The following is a 22,366-nucleotide window of genomic DNA, read 5'->3' on the forward strand; positions in this document are numbered from 1 at the left end:
CAGGGGAATCCTAAACAAATCCAGCAATCCTGGAATAGCTGAAGGAAATTGGTCATATTTATTCTTGGATAAGCTAAGAGTTAAATACAATTACTTGTAATTTTTTCACTCTGCTTAATATTTTTAGGAATACAAATTGTTATTTTTCTTTTTTGAGGGCTTTAAAAAATAATTTTATTTTCTTTATTATTTTTGGCTGTGCTGGGTCTTTGTGGCTCAGGCCTTTCCTCCAGTTGCAGCAAGTGGAGGCTACTCTCCAGTTGAGGTCTGTAGGCTTCTCATTGCTGTAGCTTCTCTGGTTGTGGAACATGGGTTCTAGAGCACAGGCTCAATAGTTGTGGTGCTCAGGCTTAGTTGCTCCTTGGCATATGGGAGCTTCCCGGATCAGGGATTGAACCTGTGTCTCCTGCATTGGCAGGTGGATTGTCTACTAGGGAGCCACCAGGAAAGCCCCAAGAGGGCTTTAAAAAAAAATTTTGGGCTGTGCTGGGTGTTCCTTGCTTTCTCTAGCTGTGGTGTGCAGGCTTCTTTTGTTGAGGAGGATGGGCTCTAGAGTGCTTGGACCCAGTGGTTGTAGCCTGCTGGCTCAGTAGCCCCACAGCACGTGGGATCTTAATTCCCCGACCAGGCATCGAAGCTGAGTCCCCTGCATTGGAAGGTGGATTCTTAATCACTGAACCACCAAGGAAGTCCCCAAATTGTTATTTTTATTGTGGCAAAATACATATAACATGAAATGTCCTATATTAACTATTTTTGGGGTACAATTCAGTGACATTAGGTACATTCACAAAGTTGTATGGCCACCACCAGCAGTCTCAGAACTTCATCATCCCAAACAGAAATTCTTTACCCATAAACAATAACTACCTTCCTCCCAGTCCCTGGTAACCTCTAGTCTAGTTTCTCTCTATTAATTTGCCTATGCTAGAAACTTCATATAAGTGAAACAAACACTATGTATCCTTTGGTATCTGGCTTCTTTCACTTAGCATAATGTTTTCAAGGTTCATGTTGTGGCATATATCAGAATTTCATTCCTTCTTAAGGCTGAATAATATTCCATTGTATGAAAATTGGAAATATCAAGGGAACATTTCATGAGCACGATAAAGGATAGAAACAGTAAGGATCTAACAGAAGCAGAAGAGGTTAAGAAGAGGTGACAAGAATACACAGAACTATACCAAAAAAAAGTCTTAATGACCTGGATAACTACAGTGATGTCATCACTCACTTAGAGCCAGACACCCTGGGATGCGAAGACAAGAGGGCCTTAGGAAGCATCACTACGAGCAAAGATAGTGAAAGTGACAGAATTCTAGTTGAGCTATTTCAAATCCTGAAAGATGATGCTGTTAAAGTGCTGCACTCAATAGTTAGCATATTTGGAGAACTCAGCAGTGGCCACAGGACTGGGAATTGTCAGTTTTCATTTCAATCCCAAAGAAGGGCAATGCCAAAGAATGTTCAAACTACCATACAGTTTCACTGATTTCACATGCTAGCAAAGTTATGCTCAAAATCCTTCAAGCTAGGCTTTAGCATACGTGAACTGAGAACTTACAGATCTATGAGCTGGGTTTAAAAAAGGCAGAGGAACCAGAGATCAAATTGCTGACATTCTTTGTTGGATCATGGAGAAAGCAAGAGAGTTCCAGAAAAATATCTACTTTTGCTTCATTAACTAAGCTAACGCCTTCGACTGTGTATATCACAACACACTGTGGAAAACTCTTAAAGAGATGGGAATACCAGACCACCTTAGCTGCCTCCTGAGAAACCTGTATGCAGGTCAAGAAGCAGCAATTAGCACTGGACATGAAACAATGGACTGGTTCAAAACTGGAAAAGGAGTACATCAAGGCTGTATATTGTCACCCTGCTTATTTAATTTCTATGCAGAGTACATCATGCAAAATGCTGGGCTGGATGAAGCACAAGCTGGAATCGAGATTGCCAGGAGAAATATCAATAAGCTCAGATATGCAGATGACACCACCCTTATGGCAGAAAGAGGAACTAAAGAGACTCTTAATGAAGATGAAAGAGGAAAGTGAAAAAGTTGGCTTAAAATTCAGCATTCAAAACACTAAGATCATGGTATCCGGTCCCATCACTTCATGGCAAATAGATGGGGAAACAATGGAAACAGTGACAGATTTTATTTTCTTGGGTTCCAAAATCACTGTGGACAGTGACTGTAGCCATGAAATTAAAAGACGCTTGCTCCTCAGAAGAAAAGCTATGACAAACCTAGACAGTGTATTAAAAAGCAGACACACACACACACACACACACACACACACACAAAGCAGAGACATTACTTTGCCAACAATGGTCCATATAGTCAAAGCTATGGTTTTTCCATAGCTTTGGTAGTCATGTATGCATGTGAGAGTTGGATCATAAAGAAGGCTGAGTGCCAACGAATTGATGCTTTTGAGCTGTGGTATTGGAGAAGACTCTTGAGAGTCCCTTGGACAGCAAGGAGATCAAACCAGTCAATTCTAAAGGAAATCAACTCTGAATATTCATTGGAAGGACTGATGCTGAAGCTGAAGTGTCAATATTTTGGCCACCTGATGCAAAGAGCCCACTCATTGGAAAAGACCCTGATGGTGGGAAAGATTGAAGGCAGGAGGAGAAGGGGACGACAGAAGATGAAAGGCTAGGTAGTATAACCGACTCAATGGACATAAATCTGAGCAAACTCTGGGAGACAGTGTAGGACAGGGAGCCTGGCGTGTTGCAGTCTAGGGAGTCTCAAAGAGTCGAACACGACTTAGCAACTGAACAACAACAAGGAGATTTCACTCTCTCTGCCTAATAGACTTCAATTTGGGACACTAGCCTTTCCTGCCTTTGGACTGAGATTACACTGCTGGCTGTCCTGGGTCTCCAGCTGCTAACTGCAGATCTTGGGACTTCTTGGCCTCTATAACTGAAACAAGGGAAGGGGGCAGAGCACAGTCTTTCTAAGAATGACATAGTCATAGGACATCACAAAAACTGGTTAAAACCAATGAGGTCCAAGATGGCAGAAGATTCAACTTCCAGTAGACCTTGAGCCTCATTATATGCTCACTGTAATATATTAGAATCCAAATGGCACACCCACCAGTGCCATGACAGCCCCTTATTTGAAACAGTTGGAATAATCCTCTCACTCATTAGTCCATGAAATTACCCATCCAGGAAAAACTAACCACCCCATATTTTGGGGCCTCTCACCTTTTAAGATGGCCTACATTCTGTGGGGTATGTTTCTCTTTAAATAAATCCACTTCTTGCTTTTGTCTCTCACTGAATACTTTCTGCCATGAGACATAAAGAACTTGAGCTTCATTAAGTCCTGAGGCCAGGTATGTGATCTCAATGAAGAGACAATGGGTTCTGGCAGAGTTCGAGTCCTTACCCATGGGTTCAAATCCTGACTGAGTTGCACAGTTTTGTAACCACATGGGTTAATTCCTTATAATAATTCTATCTCTCTATTGATATGCATGCTAAGTCGCTTCAGTTGTGTCTGACTCTTTGCAATCCTCTGGACTGTAGCCTGCCAAGCTCCTCTGTTCATGGGATTCTCCAGACAAGAATACTGGAGTGGGTTGCCATTTCCTTTTCCAGGGGATCTTCCTGACCCAGGGATGGAACCCGAGTCTCTTAGGTCTCCTCCATTGGCAGGTGGGTTCTTTACCACTAGCTCCACCTGGGAGCCCAATATAGTCTATATATCCTGTTAGTTGTTTCTGTGGAGAACTCAGAGTAATACAATTTGTGCTTTTTATGTCTTGTTTAAGAAATTCTCTTCTATCCTGAAGTCCTAAATATAATCTCCTTTAGTTACTTCCAAAGATTTTAAGGTTTTGCATTTCAAATTTAGGTCCTTAATCCAACGGAAGGTTATTATTGTGTGTGCTCCAAGGTAGAAGTCCAATTTTATTTTTTTCCAAATGAATAATCAATTGCTCAGTATCATTTTAAAAGTAATCCATCTGTGTTAATTTCCCAGGGCTGTCATAACAAATTACCATAAATTGGGTGGCTTAAAACAACAGAAAATTTATTCTCTCACAGTTCAAGAGGCCAGGAGTCCAAAATCAAGGTATGGGCAGAATTGGTTTCTTCTGGAAGCTCTGAGGGAGAAGACATCCCATGCCTTTCTCCTAGTTTCAGGTGGTTCTAGCGATCCTTACCACTAAGGATTTGCTTGTAGACACATCACACTAGTCTCTGCCCCTACCTTCACATCTCCTTCTTCTCTGTGTTTCTGTGGGTCTTCTTTTCTCACGTAGACACCAGTCACTGGATTTAGGGCACCCTCTAAATCCAGGTGTGTTCACCTTGAGACCCTTGACTAATTACATCTGGAAAGATCCGGTTGCCTAAGGTAGACCCTTTCTACCCTAAGGTTCCAGGTAGAAATGAATTTGGAGGAGATGCTACTCCACCTGTGACACCATTCTTTGCTATTCTTTTGCAAATGTCATCTCTATTATATAACAAATGTCCATGTAAGTGTGGGTAGAATAGTCATCTTATCATGCAGACTTCTGATGAAATGGTTATACATGTCACAAGATCATCTTATTAATCCTCACAACAGTTCTATGAGGTAAGTACTATGAAAATCACATTATTGCTGTGATAACAACACCAAATCTCATTGTCTTTTAACAAAAAATTTTTCTCCCTCAGATTACACATCAGCAGCTGTGGAGCAGCTGTGGGTTGGCTGAGGCTCTGCTCTCTGTGTTGAAGGCTGTAGGCACAGGTGATGCCATTCCAGTGGCAGAGATTAAAGAGTTTGATTTTAGACTAAAACATGCTATGGTTCTTCAGGTTTCTACTTAGGACTGGCCTATAGTCTCTCCAACTCAAATTCCATTGGCCAAAGGGAGTCATGTGATCAAGTCTGACCTCGGCCTGGGGAAGTGTACTCCTTCCTTTGGAGTCACGTGGCAACTGGCTAGAATGTGTAATCTTACTGGGAAGAGGGAAAGCAAATAATCTGAGACAATGATCTCTCCCACAGGGGTTAAGTAACTTGCCCAAGGTCAAAGAGCTGAGAAGGGACAGAGCCAGGATTCAAACTCAGACAGTCTTTCTCCACAGCCATAGTGCACTCCACACTTCCATGCCTGCTAGATGGTGTGCAAATCCATCTAAGCTTTAGGCTTTCTCCATGTCCGTTCCTGTAGCCTGGAGTGTCCCTCTTCCTCTGCATGTTCAATTTACCTTTTAAGATCCACTCTGGTAACTCCTTTGTGAACTTCTGTCCTTGGAATTAATCACCATCTGCCCCCATCACTTTTTTTAATCTTGGCTGTGCTGGGTTTTTGTTCTAGCACATTAGCTTTCTCTAGTGTGATCTTTAGGGAGTTTTCTAGTTGTGGTTAATGGGCAGGGTGACTGCAGCCATGAAATTAAAAGACGCTTGCTCCTTGGAAGAAAAGCTATGACCAACCTAGACAGTATATTAAAAAGGAGAGACGTTACTTTGCCAACAAAGGTCCGCCTAGTCAAAGCTGTGGTTTTTCCAGTAGTCATGTATGGATGTGAGAATTGGACTATAAAAAAGCTGAGTGCCGAAGAATTGATGCTTTTGAGCTGTGTTGGAGAAGACTTAAGAGTCCCTTGGACTGCAAGGAGATCCAACCAGTCCATCCTAAAGGAAATCAGTCCTGAATATTCATTGGAAGAACTGATGCTGAAGCCAAAACTCCAATACTTTGGCCACCTCATGTGAAGAACTGACTCACTGGAAAAGATCCTGATGCTTGGAAAGATTGAAGGCAGGAGGAGACGGGGACGACAGAGGATGAGATGGCTGGATGTCATCACTGACTCGATGGACATAAGTCTGAGTGAACTCCGGGAGTTGGTGATGGACAGGGAGGCCTGGCGTGCTGCAATTCATGGGGTCGCAAAGAGTCGGACACGACTGAGCGACTGAACTGAACTGAAGCTTCAGAAGTCGGGAGTTGGTAATGGACAGGGAAGCCTGGAAAGCTGCAGTCCATGGGGTTGCAAAGAGTTGGACTCGACTGAGTGACTGAACTGAACTGAACTGAATGGGCTTAGTTGCCCCGAGCCATCTGGGATCTTAGTTCCTGGACCAGGGATCAAACCTGAGTCCCCTGCTTTGGAAGGTGGATTCTTAACCACTGAACCACCAGGTAAGTCTCTCCCATCACACTTTATAAGTATATACTCTTTTGTACTCACTGCCCTATGCTGTCTGAAGGGTGGAAATGCATTCTTATTTCTCATGTGTCTCCTCTGCCCTGGGGCCTTGCACAGTGTCCCCTAAATGTTTGCAGTATTTGGGGATGAGATGAGTGGCGGGGGGATGGGGCTGAGCTGCAATGGGGCCATGCTCCTGGGGATGAGAACACTTGGCCTACTTTTTCATCCCTCTAACCTAAGCTTAGCACCTGGTGCTTAGGTGACTGGCAGGTCAGCACCTCGTGACTCACTCTGTAAGCCTTTAGCACCTCGAGTCCTTGGGCTGGGGTGTGTGTGTGTTGGTGATGGTGAGGGAGGAGATGGGAATTAACTTTTGCCTTTCAGAAGCCCTCCCCTTCCCCTGCCCCAGGAAAAGGACAAGTAAAAGTCCTTCTCTTAAATGGTCTGGGCAAGTCCCTACCCATCAGGTGTAGGAGGCCTGGGGAGGCCTTGGAAGGTACAGGGAAGGGTGAAAGCACTGCTGGGTCAGAGGAGAGGAGCAGAGAAGAGGAAAGAGTGTGAACTGCACCGTGAAAGCTTTTCCTAACTTGTCCAAGTGATTGAATTTAACCTCTCTGAGCTTCAGTTTCCCCAGCTGTCATCTGGAGACCATCTTGCCTTCTTCCCTAAGCAGTTGTAAAAGTATATAGTTGAATGTTAGAAGCCCTTAGGAATGCAGCCTTGATATTACACAGACTTGAGTTGGGATCCCCCTCATAAATGATGCAACTGTGGGAAAAATGCAAAGCTCCAGGAGCCATGGTGCCCTCATCTATAAAATGGGGGTAATAATTAGAGCTACCTCCCAGGGTGAGAAAACTATGTAAATAAAGTGCTTGGCACATAGTGCTCAACAATACTGTTTTCATATGAGTTGATGACACTTATTATTTACGGAAAGGACCACTCCTGGGAACGTTAAAAGGAAGGACATGGAGTCTAACTCACCCTGGAACCGACTGCTTCCTTTAGCCAAGTATGAGGTGTGGCTCAAAGGAATGAGGAAGCTGTTCAGGAGGTGACAGCACAGAGCACGCAGTCTTCACACTATCTCCTCCCAAGGGGGAGGAGTAGGGAGGTTAGCTGACCCACCCCAAAGATCAGATGTCCTTGTCCCCTGCCCACCCCACCCCCCACCACACACACCTTACAGTCCACTGACTCGTTATGGTGCCTTCCTGCCAATCAAGTCATCAAATCTTACGGGGGCAGCCTTTGTAATAATAATGATTGTATGAGACTGGTGGTACTTTTACTCTGAACCATCCTTCATAATCTCTTTCCCAGAAACAGAATCTGGAGTTAGGGACTTCCCTGGTAGTACAGTGGATAAGAATCTGCCTGCCATGGGGACATGGGTTTGATCCCTGATCTGGGAAGATTCTACATGCCGTGGAGCCTGTGTGCCTGGAGCCTGTGCTCTGCAATAAGAGAAGCCACTGCAATGAGAAGCCCGTAAACCACAATGAAGAGTAGACCCCGCTGGCCACAACTAGAGAAAGTCTGTGCTCAGCAACGAAGACCCAGAGCAACCAAAAATAAACAAGCAAACAAAAATTAATAAATAAAGCTATCCTGGGACTTCCCTGGGGGTGGGGGGTGGGGGGAAGAATCCGCCTTCCAATGCAGGGGACCTGAGTTCGATCTCTGATCGGGGAGCTAAGATCCCACATGCCGTGGGGCAACTAAGCCTGGGCACTACAGCTAGAGAGCCCACGTGCTGCAACTCGAGAAGCCCTAAAGCCGTGAAGAAGTGACATGCTGCAACTGAGACCAGTTAAATAAATTTTAAAAATATATAGATTATATGAAGAATCCAGAGTTAGCAGGGACTTGGTGATTATTCTGCATTTCACAGATGGGGAAACTGAAGTCCAGAGAAGGGAAGGGTTTACCCTGCTGCTGCTGCTGCTGCTGCTAAATCGCTTCAGTCATGTCCGACTCTGTGCGACCCCATAGATGCCAGCCCACCAGGCTCCCCGTCCCTAGGATTCTCCAGGCAAGAACACTGGAGTGGATTGCCATTTCCTTCTCCAATGCAGGAAAGGTGAAAAATGAAAGTGAAGTCACCCCACAAAAAGTTCATGGCAGAGGTAGGACTGAAACCTGTAGCTCCTGACTTCCAGCCCAGGGCCAGCGCTCCTGTCACCACACACCAGTCCTAGGCTTTCTTTTCCCACTGCCACCCAACCTATTCTCTAATCTTCTGGACCACTGCAGTGGTCCCTAACTGGTCCTTCCTGCCTCTAGTGCCTTCCTATCAATTTGTTCTATATATTCAGCTGTGTCTGGAAGCACAGCCTTGATCTTGTCTGTTCCCTCCTAATAGAACTTACTCATTTTTCAGCTTGAAGAGTTATCTGATTCCTGGTTCAACCTCTAACTGAAGATCCAATCTTTGTTTGAATACATTTATTGACTCCAGATCCAGAAATTGTACCTGTGTCTCCTGCATTGGAGCTTCCCTGGTGGCTCAGTGGTAAAGAATCTGCCTGCAAGGCAGGAGACGCAGGAGACAGGAGTTCAATCCCTGGGCCGGGAAGATCCCTTAGAGGAGGGCATGGCAACCCACTCCAGTTTTCTTGCCTGCAAAATCCCATGGACAGAGGAGTGTGGTGGGCTACAGTCCATAGGGTCTCAAAGAGTCAGACATGACTGAAGCGACCGAGTACGCAGACATGCACTCTTGCATTGGCAGGCAGATTCTTTACCCCTGTTGACTGTTAGAGTTCTTTATAATAAGCTGAAATTCTCCTCCTGGATGTCCACCCACTGAAGCTGAGTGGAATTCTTTCACATCCATTTGCCAGCAAATTGTAGTCAGTGTTTGATATGAGCCAGGTCCTGGGGGGATTAAGTGCTGAGGGGAACAAGAAAGAGAAATTGGACATGGATCCTTCCATCAGAGAGTAGGGCTCAGGGCTTCACAGAGTTTTTTGTTTTGTTTATTAGGCCTAAAAAATAAGAAACCGATCAAATCCCCTTTCTATATGACAGCCCTTTAGATGTTTGGAGACAGCCTCTATATCCTCCTGTGCTTTCCCTTCCCCAGGGTATTTATTTAATTTGCCACAGAACATGGCATCCGGGTTTCAGCATTCTGGTCTCTTCTAGACATGCTCTAGTGTGACAGTGTACCCTTCGGAACGTAGGCCTGGAGCTGAGCTCTGTGGCCCATTTGTGATCAGCCCAAGTCAGCCCAGAGTCTCTAACAGAGGCTGAATTAGAACCACAGAGGTCTAACCTTCTGTTTCTGTTGATACAGTGTATCATGTTCACTCTCCTCCTCTTCCTTCCTTTTTTCTTTCCTCCTACCCTCCCTTCCTTCTTTCTTTTTTCTTTTTCTTTTTTTTTTTTTTTTTTTTGCAGCCACCTATTGTTGAACTTGAGGTCAACTCAAACCTGTAAGTCATTGTCACTGAAACTGCTCTTAATCTAGATTCCTTCTACCCTGTATTTTGGGCACTGGTCCAACATGGCAGCCACTGGCCCCATGTGACAATTTACATTTAAAGTACTTAAAAAGAAAAAAAAACAAAAACAAAAACTTAACACTACTTGAAATTAAGATTTTAGTTTCTCATTTGTAGGAGTCACATTTCAAGGGCTCAACCACCACAATTGTCTAGTGGCTACTAACTCAGACAATGCCTATTTAGGACATTTCCATCATCACCAAAAGTTATATGGGACTGCTCTGATTTGGACTGAAGGGCAGGTATTTACATTTATCCCTGGTGGCACTCACTTCATCTTGTTAGTTCCAGCTCAGCTGCTGAGATCTTTTGGAAACTCATTTTGGTTTCCGGAGTGTTTGTGGGCCCTCCCAACTTTATGACAGCTGTAGATTTGATGAGCGTTTCATGCCTTCCTCTGCTTCATTTAAAACCACTGATAAAAATGTTCAGTGGACCAGAGCTGCACCAGAGCACCGCACGTGGCCCTCTGCACTGCAGGGTCACTCAGGCAGTAGTTTAACCCATGAGGCCTATATACCAGGCCCTGTGTGCCGGGCACCTGGTACACACGAGACAGACAATGGCAAGTAAAGAGTCCTGCTAGGAATTCAAATGCCTTTACCTTGCATTCAGGGTTGCTTCTTTCTGGCCTATAGTAGCTAAGTGCAGGCTTGAGAATCAGCTTCCTGGGTTTGGATCCTGCCACTTTATTTATTTAAGAAAATATTTATTCATTTATTTTTATTATAATTTTTTGGCTGCACTGGGTCTTTGTTGGGGGCTCTCTAGTGGCTGCACGTGGACTCAGTTGCCCTGCAGCATGTGGAATCTTCTAGGACCAGGGATTGAACCAGTGTCCCCTGCATTCAAAGGCAGATTCTTAATCATTGGACCACCAGGGACGTCCTCTCTGCCACTTTATAGACTATATAATGTCTTCGTGTTTCAATTTCCTAAGAACCTCCATCCCACCATGTTGTTATGGGATTAAATGAGTTAGTGCAAGTAAAGCTCTTAGAACAGCTCCTGGCATATAGTAATTAATGTAATATTAACTATTATTTCTCATGCTCAGTCCTGCTTTGGGGTCTCAGGGCCTCACTTCTGTCCTCTTTTAGTTTGTGGATGACTTTTCAGGCCCAAATGAGGCCTGCCCTCCTTGATTTCTTATGTTCTTGGCTGCTCACCTGGCACTTTCTATCTCTGCTGGAGGGGTTACTGCAGTGAGGAACTCCAATAACTGTTAGGCTTCATCTTGGTTCTGTTCTGCTAGAGAGACCTAGGACAAGCTTTCATCTATAAAATGAAGAAATGATCATCACAGCTGCCTCACAGCACCACAGTCAGGGCTAAGTGAGACAAAGCAGATGCGACTTCCTGCGCTTAGTAGGCCTTTTCATCCAGTAAAGCCTCTGAAAGTGCGGCTTCTTCCACATTTCTGTGCTTTAAGTCATGTCTAAGCAAGGAGGTCAGGCTCATTATTCCCTGTACTTCTGGAGGGCCTGCCCCTATCCCAGGAGTTCTGGGCAGGAATCCCCTGTTTCTTCTGTGGAATGTGGATCCCAAATGGGTTCCCTGCCTTCTCCTCGCTGCTGTCTCCAGCTTGCTGAACTTAGGTTAGTTCCTCCCCCCAAGCCTCAGTCTGAGTCCTTCTCAAACTAGGACCTGACGGGGCACCTCTAAGGGCGGTGGTGATTTAAACTCTAATTTAGAAAAGCTCTTTACTTTGGGTGTGTCTGAGATTGTGGAGGGTGGGTGTTGGCGCCCCGAGACAGGGGCCAGCCCTTGGAAAGCACCCCTACCCCTGCCAGGGTTCGGAGGTACTGCCACCTGGGCTGAGCCCTTCCCCGAATGAGCGGCGCGCTCTTCCTCGAGCTCGGGTCGCGGGAACAATGGGAGGGCGGCTGGGAGGCGGGTGGGCGTCGGCCAGGTCGGGGCTGGAGGTAGACCCGGCCGGCGAGCTGGGCGCCGGGGCTGTGGGGTTAGACCGGGGCATTGGGCCGAGAGCCGAGGCGTCTTAGCCAGGGAAAACCGAGGTCGGCGCTGGCGGGGACGGGGAGGAGGCAGGGGGCGGGGCCCGAGCCCACCAGGCTGGGACGGGGAGGGCTCGGAGGCCCTGGGTGGGGTCTCCCCGCCACTCGCCCTGGCCTCTCTGCTCCGCGGCGACACAGATAGGCGCCCGGCCCACGTGGGGAAGCGGGCGGCGGGCCAGCAGCGCCAGGCGGGCTGGCGGGGCTCAGCTCCCTCCCTTGCTCCCCTCCCCGGGGGCCGGCGCGGCTCCTCCCGACGCGCGGCCCCGGCTCGGGCAGCTCGGGCAGCTCGCGCGGCGGCGCTCCTCCCGCTGCTCGCTCGCTCGTTCGCCCGTGGCGGCCGGGATCGCCGGCGCTTCGTCGCGGGGAGCCGGCCGGGGCGGGGCGGAGCGGGGAGCCCGGGCGAGGGGGGCGGGCGGGGAGGGGGCTGCGCCGCGGGAGGGAGGGAGGGAGCGGGCGAGCCAGCGAGCGAGCGGGGCGTTTGTGCGCAGCTCCAGTGCGCCTCGGAGCCCGCCGGGCGGCCGCCGGACACACCGACCGAGGACAGACAGCGCCCGGAAGCCGCGCCGCCGCAGCCAGGTTAGCCACCCTCGCCGCCTACTTGGGGCCCCGGGGACCCCGCCGCTTCTGGGCTGGTGGGCGTGGGGAGGGGAATCGCCGAGGGCTCCGAGCGCGATTCCCGGTCCTGGAGCACTGACAGGCGGGTTGGCAGGCTCCAGAGGCGGGGTGGACACGACCGAGGCGGGCGGCGGGCGCCCAGAGCCGGCGGGGTTGGGGGGACCCGGGCCTCGGTTTGTGCGTCTCAGTACTGGCGCCCGTATGTGTGTGTGTCGGGGTCTTCGTCGCCGGATGTGTGTGGGGTGTGAGCGCGCGTGTGCCCGTGGGTCCGTGCAAGTGGATGATCGGTGTGTGCGCGTGCGTGTGTGAGAGGGTGTGTGCCCTGTGTCTCCGCGCGTCCGGGTGGTGTGTGTGTGTGCGTGTGTCTGGGGGTGAATGTGTCTATGAGAGGGTGTGTCTGAATGTGTAACTGAGTGTGTGTACATTTGGGTGAGGGTGTGTGCCGATGGCTTCGCCGGTGGCTGGAACCTGTGGCGGTGTGCGTGTGTGTGCGCGCGCGCCAGTGTGAGTCCCCGTGTGTGCGTGTGTGAGGGCGGGTGTGCACCCGCGTAGCCCCGCGTAGCCCCGGTGTGCGTGTGCGCGGCTTTGTCTGCACACAGCCGGGAGGAAAGGGGTGGGGGCGGCTGCTAAGGCGCCGCCGTCGCCGGGAACCAGGCACCTGGCCTGGGCAGAGGGCGGCGGCGGCGGTGGGAGGGTGCCCTCGGGGCCGAGACTCCCCGCCGGCAGGTGGGAGGCCACGCCCGGGGGGGCCGGAGGGAGCCGGGGTGACAGCGGAGCCGGCGCGCCGGGCCGAGCCGGAGCGGAGGGCGTGTCCTGCCTGGAGCCCGGGGGTGTGTGTGTGCGGGTGGCGGTGGCGACAGCGGTCCCTAGGTTGGTGACCCAGTCGGTTCAGGGATCCATTTCCTGTCGTGGCGCTGGGACTGTCGCCCAGAGGCAAACCGGGCCCTACCAGGTCTGCCACACCCACCCTCGCCCCTCCCTGCTCCCTGGGGTAGAGCCGCACCTTAGGTGCCCTGAGGGGAGGAGGGAGATCCACTCTCTTAAAGGGCCAGTGCCCCAACTCCAAGGAATCCCCCCTCAGGAGATAGCTACTCCGAGAGAGGTCTCTGGGTGTGTCTTACTCCTTTCTCCATGAGTTGGTGCAGCGCAGGCATTTGGAAATGTGTGCATGTGTGCGTGTTCTCTCTGTGTGTTTCTTGTGCGTTTGAAGGCACAGGTGTATTTCATCAGTGAACAGTAATGAGGCATCTCTTGATGTCTATGTGTATGTGTTTTTCCATGAGCTTTCGTGTATTTGTTTCTATGTATGTACACATAGCTGTTTGTGTGTTAGTGAGTCTGTGCATGTGGGTTTGCAAGAGAAGTGGCGTTTTGTTGCCAACTGGAAGAGGATAGAAAAATTCTGTCCAGGCCACCCTGTTTTAGAAAAACTGGGTGAAAATGTGGTTTGGAAATTTAGCCTCTGGCTTTGCAGGTTTCAGATGCTGGTACTGAAATGTAGGTAGAATGAGATTAGACTAGCTAGGAGGATAGAAATGGAGACCCTTCCAAGAGGAAGGAAGTGTTTTGGAAGAATGCTATCCAAGTGCAAGAATTCACCCTTCACTTCTAGTTCTTCTTCCCTGGAACCTGACCTCCCCCTCTGCTGCTCAGCTTGCCAAGATAAAGTACACAGGATTTGAAGTATAAAGGGAGTGAGCTGGCAATGAGAAAAGAAGGAGGGTGGCTAGGTAATAGGATTGGGCCAACAGCAGATTTCTGCAATTTTAAAAATGTTTCCCCACCAAGTCAGCAGAAGTTGGGGGTAAGCTGAGCCTGCTGTTGTCTTTCCCAGTCTCTTTCCCAGGGCAGGAAAGGCTGGTCTGCAGCTCAGGAGCCCTGGAATTTGATGCAGGGGTCTCCTTTTGACTTTGGTCAAACCTTTCATGTACTTAGCTATTCACTCGACAGATTTTTTTTGAGCTTCTCTTATATAAGAGTCTAAACCCCCTAAGCCTCAGTTTCCCTAGCTGAGCAGCTATTACGCTGGATTCTGGGACTTTAAGGCCCCTTCCCTTCCTCAGAGTGCTAGAGTTTGTCTCACTGTTACTCACATTTAGGAATCTACCTTTCCAGCCCCTAAATGGGGGCCTCCCAGGTGGCGCTAGGGGTAAAGAACCTGCCTGCCAATGCAGGAGACACAGGTTCGATCCCTGGGTAGGGAAGATCCCCTGGAGGAGGAAATGGCAACCCACTGCAGTATTCTTGCCTGGAGAATCCCATGGAGAGAGGAGCCTGGTGGGCTATTGTCCATGGGGTTGCAGACAGTCGGACATGACTGAGCACAACACATCCTCCAAATATCCTGGCCATGGGTTTCACTCACTGCTCCCCCTTGCCCTCATATATTTCAGTCTAGAGCAGTGATCCTCAGAGTATGGTTACCCGACCAGAAGCAGCAGCAGGGTGACCTAGGATCTTGTTAGACATTCTTGGGGTTCCCACCAGATATACAGAATCAATAACTCTCAGGGTGGTGCCCAGCAGTCCATGTTTTAACAAACATAGGTAATTCTGATGTACACTAGAGCTCAAGAGAGGTGCAGACAGGGAGCTGGAACCTCCTAGAGGAGGAAACCCCTGGAAAGCATTTCCTGCCCCCTTCCTGAAATAGCTGACAGCCATAATTGTGATCTTGGACAAATCGCTCCTTCACCAAATAATGCAATGACTCATTGACAGTGTCTGCTCTGGGCCAGGTTCTGAGTAAGGGGTTTTCCCTGCTCTGCTTCGTTTCTCCACTTCTTATGCTGATCTACAAGACCCGCAAGACTGAGTCCCTGCCCACCTCCCTAGAAACCATCAGTCTGGCCTTCCTTTAGTTTATCCAGGCTCCAGGAGCTCATATGCATTTGGGATTTTGCACTTGCTGTTCCCTCCATCTACCACACCCTTCCTCTGCTGCTTGTCTTGGTTAACTCCCACTCTTGAGATTTCAGCTCAAAAACCACTTTCTCGGGGGAGCCTTCACCCAGCAACTCCCTAAGACAAGTCAGTTTTTCCTGTTTTACATTCTTACAGCTTCCTGTATTTTGTAGCGCTTGTGAGAATTTATAATTATACTTGAACTTGTTAGTTGGCTGTCTGTCTCCCCTCGCTGAATTGTGGTGCCATCTGGGCAGGGACCTGCTTCTCAGTCCTTCTAGTATCCCACACAGTGTTTGGCTTACGATTCGTGTTCGATAAATTTGTTGAATGGATGACTTTATAAAATGGAAGACGGTACTAAATGATACTTGGGGCTTCCCAGGTGACTCAGTGGTAAAGAATCTGCCTGCCAATGCAGGAGACACAGGAGACGTGGACTCGATCCCTGGGTCGAGAAGACCCCCCGGAGGAGGGCATGCAAGCCCACTCTGGCATTCTTGCCTGGAGAATCCCATGGACAGAGGAGCCTGGTGGGCAACAGTCCCTGCGGTTGCAAAGAGCAGGACACAGCTGAGCAACTGAACTTGCAGTGCTCATATTAAATGGCACCTAAAGTGTCCTCTCAAGCCCTGATCTTCTAATATCTGAGCAGGCCTCAGACTTTTTATATATATATATATTTATATATATAGTATATATATATATATAGTAGATTTATATATCTGTCTTATTTTTCACTGCTATGTCACCGTAGATTTGGGACCTTAATGTGTGCCCAGGTCCATGCTGGGCTCTGCTTTAGGAGAGGCGGGAAAAAACTCTTCAGAAGACACAGTTTTCCGTGTCCTCCTGGGTTAAGTTCCTTCAAGAATGACAAGAAGAATGCTGATCTAGGTCCATGTCTTATTACATGACTGTGAGCAAGTCACTTCTTTCTTGTTTGTTTCCTCTTCTGTGAAATGAGGGTATTAGGATGGATGGTATACCTAGTACTGGTTGTTAGCACTGGCATTAGAGTATGTAGCACTGTCTTTGCCACATACTAGTCGAGTAGACTTGGGCAAGTGACTTCATCTCTTCATTTCCTCACCTGTAAAATAGGATCAATAATAATATTGGGTTCTGAGAATAAAATGAAGGAATATACATTCTTTTATTTAAAAATCCATTAACCTATTAATTTGTATTAGGACTTTTTTGCAGTATGCAGGATCATTGTTGCATTCTATGGGATCTTTCATTATGGTGCACAAACTCTGTAGTTATGGCCTGGGGGCTTCAGAGCGAGTGGGCTTCAGTAGTGGCAGAGTGCTGGCTTAGTTGCTCTGCGATGGTATATGGGATCTTAGTTTCCCGACTAGGGATCGAACCTGCCTCCCCTGCTTTTGGAAGGCGGATTCTTAACCACTGGACCACCAGGGAAGTCCAAACAGTTCAACATTCTTGAATGCCTTTGTACTGGGCCCTAGGCCTACAGAGACAGAAATGAATGCAGCATGTTCCCAGGCTGGGTATGTGGGGCGATGTGCAATGCCATGGTACAATGTCCAGGGTGTCAGGGTATGGCTGTTCATGGAGGAAAAGGCAGTGTTTGGGCTAGATTTTATTTTCCAGGTAGCTGGAGCAGCTCATGCAAAGGCATTGTGACTTGTTAAGGGAAATACAAAGAGTTCTATGTGGTTGGAGCAGAACGGTGGTGAGTGGTGGGGACAGGTGCAGTGAGTGGCTGGAGATAAAGAGGACATTTGAGGCCAGATCTGGCTGGGGCTGAAGAGCTTGAGTCCTACAGGTGCTGGTGGAGTTAGGGAAGAAGACTAAGCTAGCCAGGAAGGATCAGATTTGCATTTCAAAACCACAGCTCTCCAGGTGGTGGGAGAGGTTGGCTTGGGTGGAGGGGGAGGATCGTTCACCTCGGGCTCACAGGGTGCTTATTTGCATGATGGAAGGGCCTGGTGGGGTGGATAGAGACCCGGAACACAGAACAACCCTGGTGGATGGAGACTTCAGGTCAGCCTGAACCACAGTGGTGAAGTAGAGATGAGAATGACTCCTCCCAGGACCCCAGGCCTCCATTCACTTCCAAGGCTGCCTAGTGGGAATCTGAAAACTGGAATTTAAGAATTCCAGGTCTGCTGCTCAATGGACTCACACTTAATTTCTTAGGGCTGCTTCATGAAATACCACAATCTGGGTGGCTTAAAAAAGCAGAAATGTTTTCTCTGGCAGTGTGGAACTAGAAGTCAGAAAGCAAGGTGTCGGCAATGTTGGTTTCATCTGAAAGCTCTGAGCAGGGGGTCTGTTCAGTGCCCCCTCCTAACTTCTGGTGGTGGCCAGCAATCCGTGGAGCTCCCTGGCTTGCAGTTGCACCTGCCTCTGTTGTCACGTGGCTTTCTCCCCTTCCTCCCGGTGTGTCTCTGTGTCATCTCCTCTTCTAAGGACATCAGTCATGTTGGGCTTAGTGCCAGCATGACCTCATTTTATTTTAACTAATTGCATCTGCAAAGACTCTGTTTCCAAACAAGGCCACATTCTGAGCTTCTTTGAAGACATGAATTTGAGGGCGGACACTATTCAACCCAGTACATACAGGAAGATGGAAAAGAGTGCAGGCCTTGGGGTTCCGCAAGCCCAGGTCCAAATCCAGGCTTTGCCATGGAATAGCCATGATACTTTTTCTCAGCCTCAGTGTCATCTTCTCTGAAATGGGAACAGTAGCAGCTGGATTGCTGGGTTGTGGTAGTGAGACGTGGTCAAGGTAACAAATGTGGGGACTTCCCTGGTGGTCCAATGGCTAAGACTCTGAGTTCCCAATGCAGGGGACCTGGGTTCAATCCCTGGTCAGGGCACTAAGATCCCACAGGCTACAACTAAGAGTCCACATGCCGAAACTAAAGATCTTGTGTGCTGTAACAAGGGCACAGTGCTGTCAAATAAATAAATTAATTAAAATATACTGACAAAATAAAACCAAGGACAACAGCTGTGAGTGAGCCTGGTGAGGTGGCACACAGCAGGCACCCAGGAATTATTACTTCCGCTTTGGCTCCCCTTTCTCTGCACTTAGTAGCCTGGACAAATCACCTAAATCTTGCGTCACTGTCCTCATCTGCTAAATATGAATAGTCGTCATCCAGGTCTACCTACCTCACCAGATTGTGAACCCCAGGGGATAATGAGAAAGCTCTTTGTAAATTGCTTCTGAGTTCGTGGCTGTGATTTTTAATGATAATCATAATCTCCGTGATAACCCTTGGCCATTGCCACATCCACGGCACTCTCAGCAGAGCCCAGCCCAGCCCACTCTTCTTCTGAGGCAAGTCCTCGTTGCCCCTTTGTGCTCCCAGGCGTCCTACCAGCAGGAGAGCTCTGTCAGAGTCAGGAGAACCTTAGAGATGCTGGTCCTCCATTGCCCTCATTAGCCAGAGGAGGGAAGCAGATTCTGAGGGAAGTGACACCCCTGAAGGTCAACAGCTGGTCAGGGGCAATTGGAACACCCTGTTTGTGGTTCCTGTTTAGAGTCTGAATGGTCCTTTTTCCCTGGCTGCAACTTTAGCCCCAGAAGCAGGACCTTGGCGCAGGTGGTGGCCTGGAGAGAGGATGACACAAGGCCCAGATCTGGGGACCCAGCGGAGAGAGTCCTGCTCAGTTAGGATCAGATTCCCCAGCAGGGGGGTCCCTGAGTCCTGAGTGGACGAGCGCTGCCTCCGCGCAGGCTCAATGGACAGGTCATTTTGCTCTCTGCCTGCTCTGGGGGTGGAGGCCGCATGCCATGGGCAGGCAGCAGCCTCATGGGGAGCCAGAGAGTGGAGGTAACCCAAGGCTTCAGTGTCCCTACTGACAGCCGGGGCAGTGCTTCTCAGCAGGCTGTGTACCTCTCAGCCTTGCCTTGGCCAGCCTGGGGAAGGCTCTGAAAAGAAGAGAAGGCTTATCCTGTTTTGGCAGTTCAACCAAAGTCATATTCCTTCCCCCAAGCTGGTAAGCCAGGCCCCTCCTCAGCCTCAACTGTCCTTTCCCTTCCTCCTCCCTCTTCTCAATTCCTTCTCACTCCCTTCTCTTGCCTTCTTCCCTCCTGCTTTCTCTCTCCCCATCATCTCTCCAGATTAAAGGTCTGAAGATAAAGACCCAATTCTGGTGGCTGGCTTGGGGGTTGCTTGAGGCGACCTAAGAATTAGAAAGCTTAGAGTCTTCCTCATTAGAGGCTGGGCTGGTAACTGATAAACAAGTGCTTACGTTTATTGGCTCACCAGGTGCCAGGCCCCGTGCTAAGCGCTTTATGCGCCTTATGTCTTTTAATCCTCGCAGCTACCCAGTGAGGCAGGGATTACGATCCCATTTTATTAAAGGAGGCTAATAACTTGCCCAAGTCCTACCCAGTCCTCAGCCAGCAAGTGGCACAGCCGGGATTTCAATCCAGATCTATCCAAAGCCCACGGGTGCTCTTGAACGTTTCCTATACTGCCCTGATGGAGCCTTGGAGGATACTTAGGTGTCCGCAGAGGGATGCACACTTGCTCGAATCTGGAGAATAGAGACTGTGGATTCCACCCCAGGCTTCCTCTCAAGGTTTTGCTGTTACCCCATCAGAGACCAGCCTTCCTATAGGTGCTCGGCCTCTGGTTCTAGGCAGCTGCCCACCTGCAGGAGAAATGCCGCGTCAGGGGCAGGTGACAGGGTAGGACTGAAGGCATTTGGCTTTTTATTTATATATTTATTAACTATTGAAAAAAATCCAGACTTCATTTTATTTATTAAAAAAAATTTTAGACCATACCCTGAGGCATGTGGGACCTACGTTCCCCAATCAGGGATCAAACCCGCACCCCACACCCCCTGCGCTGGAAGGTGGAGTCTTAACCACTGGATCGCCGGAGAAGTCCTGGCTTTTTCTTTAGATGTTGTTTTGTCACTGGTTTTCTTAGTTTTTCATGGATTGCCCAGAGTGTCCCAGTTAAATAAGCTTATCATCTTTCAAAGCTTAGAAGAGTGCTTGGGGGCTTGGAGGTCCTCTATCAGCCTCAGTGGTGGAGGGGAGAGAGGCAGAGGCTGAAGCCAGGAAAGCACACTTGTTCTCAAAAGGAAAAGGAAGGAAGACAGACCAGGCCAAGGGCCAGAGTGAGAGTCTGGAGAGAGGAAAAGAGCCTTTTGGCTGAAATTGATAGAAACCTTCCTCTCAGCCCAAGTTCAGCCCAGGAGTCCAGACTGCCTCCCAGGCAGGGCTGCTGATCTCAGAAGGTCACTTCAGAATCTGGCCAGCTTCAATCCACTTGCTGGGCCTCCACCCACCCCCACCATAACCTTGACCTTGACCGTGGTCAGCTTGAGCAGGTGGCTCAACCAGAGGGGACTTTGATTAATGAGCAGTGGCTTTAAAACTTCTAGCTATGGAGCCCTCTCTACATTCAATAGGTGAGACAGCTAAAAGTCATTGTGACTCAGCACCCTGTGCTGGGGCCCTGGAATCAGCCCGTTTTAATCGGTTCCAGTTGAGGTGACTGGGACACGGAGGGTTCTCAGATTGTCCTCAGAGAACACTGGTCTCAGATGTTTGTGAACTTCTGAAATAGCATGCACAATTCTCAGAGTGTTCTTTGTTCTCCAGAAAGGACCCCTAGGCACCATGTGAGTCTTTGAGTCACGACCCATAAAAGTTTGGAACTGCCGAGACAAGGATTGTTGTACTGAGTGGGAGCCTAAGGACTGGAGAAAGGTCACTAGGAGGTCATGGCAGAGGGGGGTGTTGAAGTCAGATTTCTCCCTCCTCTCAGCACATGGCTGGTTTTGCTCTGAAGATGCTCGGGGACTGCGAACCCGGCTCTTCCGCTATCAGGGCCTCAGTTTTCCCAGGTGTAAAGTGAGGTCTGGGCAGGATAAGCCCCAGGTCTCATGCAGCTTTGATCTGTGGTTCTAGAAGCCAGGCCTTCTGCTGTCCACTTCACATTCTTTGTCCCTTTCCTCGCTGCCTCCCCAGCTTCACCCACTTCTGATAGGACCACCTCCTCCCTTCAGCATCTCCCATCTTCAGAGCTTCTACGCAGAGCCTGGATTCTAGCCCCTTGAGCCCATCTTGTCAGACCATGTGTCCAGGCACCCAGCCCTTTCTTCCTGTCCATGCCCACTCATCAGATTCAACCAGGTGCCTGTGAGTCTGGGGACACTCATGGTGACCTCTCTTCACGGCCGGACGCCTGGGCCCAGTGCCAAGGGGAGGAGCTGGTAGAGGGGATCTGCTGTGGCTCCTGGGACACACCCAGTGCTTACCTGTGTCTTTGCCCCAACATCCTGGGTTCATCTCTGCCAGGAATGCCACCCACCTCCCTCCCTAGTCACTGCTGAAATCCTGCCTGCCTTGTCCAGGCTCAGCTCAGATGCTAACCTCTGTCCCCCAAAGCCTTGTGAGCCCTCTCATCCCCACCCCCACAGTGACATCTGTCTTTCCCCCTTCTGTAGTACCTTATCTGTTCCCCTCTGGGGACAAGTTCTGCTTGCTCTTTGATTTATCCTGGCACGTGGCTTGTCTCTTGTGCTAGATTGTGAGCACCAGATCGCTCATGTAACCTTCTGTGCAGCCAGCACCTAGCACAGAGCTTTGCACAGAGCAGGTGCTTAATAGAAGGTTATGCAGTTTTATTTACCGAGTCTGCCTCTGGTGCTGGGGAAGGACTGGTTTCTCTGGAGCCCCCACGACCTCAGCACTGTCGAGTCACAACTTCTCACTTACCCCCTCTTTTATGTGTGGATTGGAGGGAGGCCAAGTAGGGCAGTGGATAAGAACTGAAATTCCAGTCTTGACTCTGCCATTTCCTGGCCACGTGGTCTCGGACAAATCATTTCACCTCTCTGAACCTCAGTTTCCTCAGTTTAAAACAAAGGAGCAGGAATGACAATGGGGCTTGAGAGACTTAACTGAAAAGACGTGTGTTAAATGCTGAGATCCAAGCATTGTAAAGAATAAATGGTCAGTAAACAATTAAAAAATATATATTTATTTATTTGGCTCCACTGGGTCTTAGTTGTGGCATGTGGGATCTTTGGTTTCAGCGTGTGAACTTTTCGTTTCGACATGTGGGATCTAGTTCCTAATCAAGGATCGAACCAGGACCCCCCTGCTTTGGGAGCATGGCG

At 49.1% G+C, this 22,366-nt stretch overlaps 1 protein-coding gene across 2 annotated transcripts in view; it reads left to right on the top strand.

Moving 5' to 3' along the window:
• EPB41L1 (erythrocyte membrane protein band 4.1 like 1) overlaps positions 12,150-22,366 on the top strand; it is a 135,274-nt gene continuing 125,057 nt past the window's right edge. For both annotated transcript variants that reach the window (XM_018057797.1, XM_018057798.1), the window contains exon 1: positions 12,150-12,298. The gene's annotated coding sequence lies outside the window, so the exon portion shown is untranslated. The remainder of the gene's footprint in view (positions 12,299-22,366) is intronic.

The sequence above is a fragment of the Capra hircus genome, chromosome 13, assembly GCF_001704415.2.
Source record: "Capra hircus breed San Clemente chromosome 13, ASM170441v1, whole genome shotgun sequence".
In the NCBI taxonomy this organism is placed as follows: domain Eukaryota; kingdom Metazoa; phylum Chordata; class Mammalia; order Artiodactyla; family Bovidae; genus Capra; species Capra hircus.